Source organism: Oryctolagus cuniculus, chromosome 10 (assembly GCF_964237555.1).
Source record: "Oryctolagus cuniculus chromosome 10, mOryCun1.1, whole genome shotgun sequence".
In the NCBI taxonomy this organism is placed as follows: domain Eukaryota; kingdom Metazoa; phylum Chordata; class Mammalia; order Lagomorpha; family Leporidae; genus Oryctolagus; species Oryctolagus cuniculus.
Genome location: NC_091441.1, coordinates 37,290,996 through 37,299,813, shown reverse-complemented (window position 1 = coordinate 37,299,813; position 8,818 = coordinate 37,290,996).

Here is an 8,818-nt window from a genome sequence, read left to right as displayed (position 1 = left end):
ACATCAAGCAACACAAATGTTGGAATTTCATTTTTTGCTGTCTTTTTATTTCACATGATTTTGGTTTATCTTGGTATTTGCACAATCTCTTAATTCATTTTTTGTATTTATAATGTTGACATTTTAGCCTAGTAATTATTGGGATTTTCAAAAATTTTAATCTTTTCTAATTTTGGATTTGTATTTTACAGTGTTTCAAATTTGTGGTTCTAACTGTGTGGAGAAATAATAATAATAATAATTCTTTCTGAGAATACCTATTTCCTCTTCTCATCATGAATGATTAACATCTTTTATGTGAGCTTTTTGTAAACTACCACCAAATGGAATTATTCCAATTGTCTTTCCTAGAATCCAAAATATAGTAATTTCTAATGTGAGAGGATTTTTCATGTAATTTCTTTTTTTTTCTTTTAAGGGAAAGAGTTTATTGGGTGAAACCTGACAGACCAGAGGGAAGGGGCGAAGAGGGAAAAGAGAGAGAGGGAAAGTGTAAGAGAGAGATCCAGAGAGATCAAAAGAGAGAGAAACAGACAGGAAGAGAGATTAGGAGATGGAGAGAAATAGAGCCATGTGTTCAGGAACAGGTCCTTTTAAAACTTTGTGGGGTAGGGGGCTGTAGAGAAGTAGGAGCAGGGAATTCCATTAGGATGGGGTGACGTTGACACTAGTGGTTGGGGCATGTGGCAGGTAATTCCTTTCAATTGCTTGTAAATTTCAGAAGAATTAATAATCAATCTAAAGGAAGATAAATCTAAAATCAATGTGATAAAAATAAACATTATAAAATTCAAAATTTATATTCACCTAAGTTAAAACTCTAATTTTTCAAGTGTTTTTAACTTTATATTAAGTTTACTATTAAAATATAATTAAATATGTATTTAAACCATTATGAATGCAATGGTCAGGCTAATATAATAATTGAATTATTGAATAATAAAGTCTAAAAATATTTAACCTTCTATAATTTTGTATGATACTCAAAATTTCTGAAAGCAAAAAGAATTAGATCAAATAACTGGGGTGAGACGATCAAACCTTAGTCAAGATTTTGTTCATATGTATTTTTTGTACACATAGATAAGCTTAATAAACTTTTATTGCACTTGCTGGCTATTTTTTGTTTGAGGCCAATATTATTCATGCCTATACTTTCTTTCCCGTCACCATCATATACTAATATAAATTCATTCCAGGGCAATCTATTTCTTTGGATTAATGAAAAGTAAAAGTAGATATGAGTTTGGTAGTTACACTTACAAGGAAATTTTGTTAGCAAAGAGAAAACAGAAAATGTACATATAAATACTTGAATAAATCTGTAGTAAGCTATTCTTCTGATATGTTTAGATCAGAACTTACTATGAGGTTGACTAAAGACTGTTGAAAATGCAATAGACTTTTAACTTCTCTGTCAGCTCAATCCTGCTTCCTTCGGTAGCTTAAACATGATGGTCATAAAATTATTACCCAATTAACCACCTGCAAGCAAATTTCAGGCTCAGAGTCTAAGTCTATTTCCTGATGAACTAGTGTATCATTTAAAGCATCTGTAGTGGACTGCTATAGCAAATAGCGTTTAGAATGTTCCATTAGAATTAAGACTGTTTCCTTTGCTAGAATTTTTGGACTAAATTAATAAAAAATCCTTGCATTTCCAAGTATTACCAAGCTCACAAATCACCCTAACTTGTGAGTTTTTGTAACATGGACTGAGTTTTGACCCTGAGTTCCCAGACCTCATATCTGAATGAAAGAATAAGAATAGATAATGACTGATCTGGGAGAATAAGTCATCAGATGAAAGACCCTGCAAAATCCTCTCATTGTTTTTTGAGTTGTCTCCCTGTTTTCTGAAATTTAGAAATTAAATTTGGCTATGTTGTTTAAGAAGGCTAACTAGAGAATATCTAGAACAGAAAAAGAGACAAAGATGATCTAAACCATGGAGGAAGAAGCATCCAATTTCAGGTGAAGCATGCAAAGAAGCAATATAAAGAAGTATACTTAACACTAAGAAGCTGAAGTAATATTGGCTATATAAAGATATAACTCATGTAAATTTTAAGATATGAATATTGCTTGTTAACAACACTGCTGATTCACAATTAGAAAAATATGTCCTGTGTGGTCCTGAATGCACAGAAGAAATGGTGTGAAGGTAACCAGGACCAGGATGTTGCACCAGATACTTGCACTGTGATGAGGTTCAAATAGCTGACAGTCAAGGACTTGTCCTTCTTTGATTTTGTAACATTGCGGAATAGGACCAGGAAGCATCTCAGTTTGAAGAAGATATCAAAACAATATGGTAGTCTACACGAAAACAGAAATATATGTACCAACTTTCTTCAAGTCAAGTGAATGAGTACCTAAATCTGTGCACTAGTTTCAACAGTTGTGTATGTGGATACAAACGTTCTGTGAATGAAATAGCACTGTAATTTTGATTCATTTATTTTCACTGTTTTAAAGCATTACATTGTATACATAGATGACAATGTATTATTTTCTTAGTGGAAGGATGAATGCAGTATTTCAATTATTTTCATTGTTAGTACACACAATGTTATTATGAATGTTTTTGTGCAAGTCCCCAAGTGCATATATATAAGAAAATTTCTCTCTGATATGTAACTATGAACAGTATGGCCTGACCTCAAGGTATGATAATTATCTATTTAAATAGAAAATGCTGAATTATTTGTCAAAGTGATTTTTTTCACTGAGGTTCAGAGAATTACTCTCCGAACTGTAAGGCTGAATACCTTTAATTAAAGGAATAGGATTCAGAAGGAAGATCTTTGTGACCTCCTCTTGCTCTTGTTTCTTTTGATTTCTTTCTCTCCAAAAGCAGAACAACTGAACTTCTCTCTTTCTCTCCTGAAGCCAGCCATAAAAGCTAGAAATATTACTTTCTTCTTCCCCTACTTTTTTTTCTGTAAAAGCTGGCAACATAGAAGTTCTTTGACTTACTGCTGTGGTTTGTTTATGGCGTGCCCCCTCTGAAACTTATGTTGGAATTTGATTGTTGTGGTGTTTGTAGGTGGGGACTTTAAGAGGAGATTATGCCATTAAAACAGATCAACTGAGACTGGGGAGTGAGTAAGCTCTCACTCTCCTGAGACTAGATTTTTTTTTACCAGGAGAGTGGGCTGTCACAAAGTTGATCCTTGCATTTTATCTCTTTCCCATGCATCTGCTTGTCCTTCTGCTATATACCATGAGTTGAATAAGCATGAAGCCCTTTCCAATGTCATGCTCTTGAACTTCCCTACCTCTAGAACTATGAGTTAATAAACTTCATTCTCTATAAATTAGTATCTCATATATTTTATACTAATATAAAACAGACTAAAACCTCTCTCTTCTCTGACAGTAGGTCATAAGATGCTTCCAGAAGGACTCCTGCCTTGTACCTGGGCAGAAGAAGGGCTACATAGAGAAGCCAACAGGATTCTAAACAGACAAGCATTCCTGAATTACCTCACTCAGTCTATGACATTAGATCAGACATTTTTATACAATCACATTTTTATGTTGCTTGCATGTTTCATTGAATCTAGGTCTAAAATAGTATTGGGTCTTCAGCCTTTATTTCTGAAAGCTCCCATATCATGCAGAATTTTGATTAAATAAATTTGCTCGGCATCATTCTTGTTAATCTATCCTTTGTTACAGGAAAGTCAGGACTCCTATGATGGGTGGGGAAAAGTATCACAGCTCTCTTCCTCTTTATTTCCAGCACTATGTAAACATTAGTTGCTCCTAGACAGCACAAACACTTTTATGATTTTCAGATGTTTTATGAGTGCTTTGGGCATGCAGTACTCTGTAACATATTTTCTTCTCACTGTGCTGATTGTTGAGACATTGAGGGTCTTCTCATATAACTATATGAAATCTCTTCTTTTTCTTAAAGATTCATTTATTTGAGAGGCAGACAGGCAGAGAGAGAGAAAGACACATGCATACACACACACAAACATACACACATATACAGATCTTTCTTAAAAAATTATTTTATTTATTTGAAAAACAGATTTACAGAGAGCAGTAGAGCTATAGAAAGATGTCTTCTATCTGCTGGTTCACTCCCCAAATGACCCCAAAGGCCAGAGCTGAGCTGATCCGAAGCCAGGAGCCAGGTGCTTCTTCTAGGTCTCCCACGCGGGTGCAGGGGCTCAAGGAGTTGGGCCATCTTCTACTGCTTTCCCAGGCCACAGCAGGAAGCTGTATAGGAAGAGGAGCAGCTAGGACTTGAACTGGTACCCACATAGGATGCAGGCACTGCAGGCGGTGGCTTTAACCCACTGAGCCACAGTGCGGCCCCAGATCTTTCACTGAGTGATTCACTCACCATTTGACTACAAAAGCCAGGGTTGGGTCAGGCCAAAGCCAAGAGACAGGAATTCTTGTTGTGGTTCCCACATGAATGGCAGGGACCCGAATACTTGGACCATCACTTGTTGATTTGCCAGATACATTAGCAGGAAGCTAGACTGGAAGTGGAGAATCTGGGACTTGAACAAGCACGCCACTGTGGGATGCCCAGCATCACAAATGGTGGCTTAAACCACTACCCTTTCGCTTTTCTTTTCTGTGGAATGTTAACTAATTGCTAACATTAGTATGTGCATGTGTGTGTGTGTGTGTTTCAAAAATCTTTTCTCAAAGTAGTTGTTTGGTATAGCAATGATGAAGCATTGGGACACTTGCATCTACTTGGTTTTCTACATCTACACAGGATTTTTGGATTGACTTCCAAGTTCATTTGGGGCAGCCCTGGCTGTTAGAGGCTAAGCCAATAGAAAGCAAGTCTCTGTCTCTCTCTCTCTCTTTCTGCCTTTTACAAATCAATTCTGTTAAAAAATTAAAAAATCTTTTTCTCCACTGAGTAATAGAATTTTATGTATTCTAGAGCTAATTTTTGTTAATAATATGTGTATGCAATATCTTCTTCCAGTGTGTGCAAGCCATTATTTTCTTATAACTTTTGATTAATTGAGAATATAATTTTAATAGATTAAAATTTAATGATTGTGCCATTTTTGGTTTGTATTTAAGTCTTAAGAGTTTTTTTCTAACCCAATGTCTTTAAAACACGGCCCTTTACTCTTTTATAATGTTTGTAATTTACACATCTACATTAAAGCTTTAAAGTTATCTCAATTGTTCCTGCTAATATTGTGGGGTAAAAATCCAAATATATGTTTTATCTTATAAGTGATTGTCCTGGAAAAACTTTTGTCTTCATTCTCTCTCCCACTACCTGTATGCCTGGTCATTAAACAACTTCCCTGGAGTCCTCAGTCTGTTTGTAATTCTATATGATTCTTTCTGCATACTAATACACCCTGAGTTTCCCCCTAGATTAATTATTCCAACTTCCAAATAAATCTTGATATTTGGTAGTGAATTGGCCACTTTTGGTATCTGAAATGTATTATTTATTCTTGTACTTTGATCTTCCATATATATTTTAAAATCAGAGCATAACATTTGGAAAAATTACCCACAAAAACCTGTTGATATTTTTACTGGAATTGAATTGAAGCTACACTTTATTCTGAGAAAAAACACTTCATTTAATGATGTATTCTTACAATTGTAACACTGGACATCACTCCATTTATTTAAATACTTTCTAATGTCTTCTAATAAACACCTACAACTTTGCCCATAAAGAGCTTACACATTCTGTTTTTTTAAATATTCATAATTGCATTCAATTTCAGTGATAGTATAGTGCGTTCTTTTATTTTTCACATTTCCAATTATGCCTACTCACAGAAATGCCATTTATTATATATTTGAATTTTAATGTGGCAATTTGCTAAATTATCTTATTAATATTTTCCATAGCTAAATGTCCTTAGAAAAGGTAATCTGACAATTTTAATGGAAACTTTAAAAACCTATGAAAAATGAAGGTAAAAATAAAAAGCTTGAAGATAGGCAAGCCTTCCAGGCAACATCCTTCCAGTGATGGAAAAAATTTACAATAAAATCTTCATGAATGTATTTTTACAAATCCAGCTTTTGTAATTTTCACTAGGATGTGTCTACCGCTAAGAAATTGTGTTCTGCCTTGTTCAGATACCAGGTCCCATTCTTGCTGAAATGATGCTTTGGGGTTTATGATAGATAGGAAAGTAAAATCTAACAAGTTTACTGCCCCCCACCATCCCTACTTCAAAAGAAACTGTTCTGTTTGATCCTTTTCCTGAAGTTCCTATTGACAGGGCATCAATCATTTTATTTATATACCACTTTTCACAGCACTAGAAGTGCTTCATCGAACTAGTAACATCCCAGTTCACAACACAAACTGACAAATTATTTGTTCAAAAGGCAAGCTTATCAAGCCAGTGCTGCCTACCTTCCCATGTGCAGAGCAGTCCGGCTGCACGCGAAATAAGAGTAGAATCTGGTGCTAATGTCAGACTAGCTAAGGCATTGTGAAAGTCTCTGCAAGGGCCTCTTGGATTTGCAGGTTATAGGCTCCTGGGCGTCCTAGAGGCCATAAGCGCCTATAGGTAAGAGGATGTATTCGATTCTCCAGTAGGTTTTCGTAGATGTCACTGATATAAGACCAATTCTTGGGTTGAAAATTATCATGAAGTCTGAACCATTCCAGGTGCTACACTTGGTAACTAAATCTGAGTGACTAAGTTTATTTTAAATAAATATAGACACAGATGGAATTTCTTTGTTGCCAAAAAAGGCAATCACTCCTTTTAAAAAATCATATTTCAACATGAACATGAATACTGTGCTCATGGTCAGGATAATCTTCTCTGTCTATCTGTAGTCATTGTCTCTTCTCCTCTGCTTTCTCCATGACCTTTCTTCCTGATCATTCCTACAACACTTCCCTTTTCTTTCTCAAAACCGGATTACACTTGCATGATTTATTCATTTTCTAATTAGAATAATCCAGTCAACATTTATGTTCCTTCAAATATTTTGTCTTAAATAGTAGTATAAGTAATTTAGTATTTTGATATATGGGCTTATATTGCATGTAATAGATATGAATAGTAATTGTGGTTTCAAAATATATGACCATGAATTTCTATTTGAGTTCCACAAGCCAACCCTGTATTCATGGTATTCTGTGTATAGCATCCCACATACATACCATGAATATATTACATTGTTACATTATTTGCACATGGTTTGAAAATATTTTTGTCATTTACTTATGTCCATCCTATTAAAAACTTGCTAAAATGTCAAAGCAGAGGATGTACATCCTTGTTCTTGTTTTCTTCATAAATAAATAATAACTTACACATAAAATAGGTTCTACCTAGTAATTTCAAAGTAACTGGAACTAAGAACTATAATTTTGGTTTATAATTTCCAAAGTGTAGAAAAGTGTGGCAACATGCTATTTGTACATGCTTTAATGTACATAGTACTTTTTGCAAATAATTGTGAATATTAATGTTATGTATATATATTGATATTATCTGTAAACAAACATAATATATTTATTGTGTGTAAACTTTGTTTCTACTATAAAGTTAATTGTAAGATTAACTATGTGTTTCAATAGTTATGTGAGAAAAATATATGTGCAATTTATACTGAGTTTTAGTGAATTTATTCTTTAGGAACAAAATCCAATAGTTTTCACAAAAGAAATTTGGCCTGAAAAATATATTTATAGTATCTAACTTGTGCAAATATTTTCCTGTCAACAAATTCTACTATTAACACGAACATTTATAGTCATAAAACAACCTTTCAGCCACATTTTACTAAGCCCTACAGCAGAGGAAAATCAAATGCAGATGTGGAATGGGAGCCAAACAGATGCTGAAAAACCCTGTCAATATCCTAAAGGAATCCATTTCCTATCAGAAAGAAACTTAATTTCTGCTATAAAGAATTTGATTATGTATTGTTATACAAAATGTGATTAATGTTTTGTGGTGATTAATCAACTGCAAAATATATAATTATGCCATCTGCATTTTTCCAGCTTCTTGTCACTTAACAAATTCTGCAGGAGAATTGGGAGGTGGGGTGTTAAGAATTTGTGGCATTTGGAGAGCTTTAAAGCCACAGGGGGTTGAGTCTGGGGAACAGAGCAACTTAAAGGTCTGGTGCTTATTCTAATGGAAAAGTAGTAAAGATCATAAACACAGAGACCCCAAAGCCCACTGGCTCCCTACAGAATGGAAGACTAATAAGAAGGCCCACAGCCTCCCAGAAACAGCAAGAATTAGCTCTCTTAGATAAATCCTTATTTGCTATTTACTTCAAAAACAGGATGCAAACTTCATCTTGGCCAGTGGAAGTAACAGCCTTTGTGCTGATCAAGGTTTATCATTCATTTCAGAACACCAATAAAGTGAGTACATTTGCATTTCTATTCCCTTACAATCCAAGATGTAAGACTGTGATTAAGGTTATGCTGTGACTCATCTTCATGTCTTTCTAAAAAATGAAAATTGTAATAGTTGTATTTACACATGTGTCCCAGTTGGGACAAGTTTCAATATAGTTGAAAGTTGCTTATTAGGTTGAATCCTGTGAATACCTAGGGTTTTAATATATTATTTTGACCTAGATAATGCTAGATAATATGTTTCATTGATTTTTTTTTCCAGTTTACTATTGCTTTGGGGTGCACATTATGTAGAAACAGCCTAAAATGAGTTCTGTTTCAAGTTCCCGTGGTTTTTAATAAGAATAGCATTCTATTTGTGTACTAAAGGATAGCACTGAGAATTGGAGTGATTTTCTTGAAGCGTATGTCCTTAACCTGGATATACATCAGAATTCTATGAAATCCATTTTT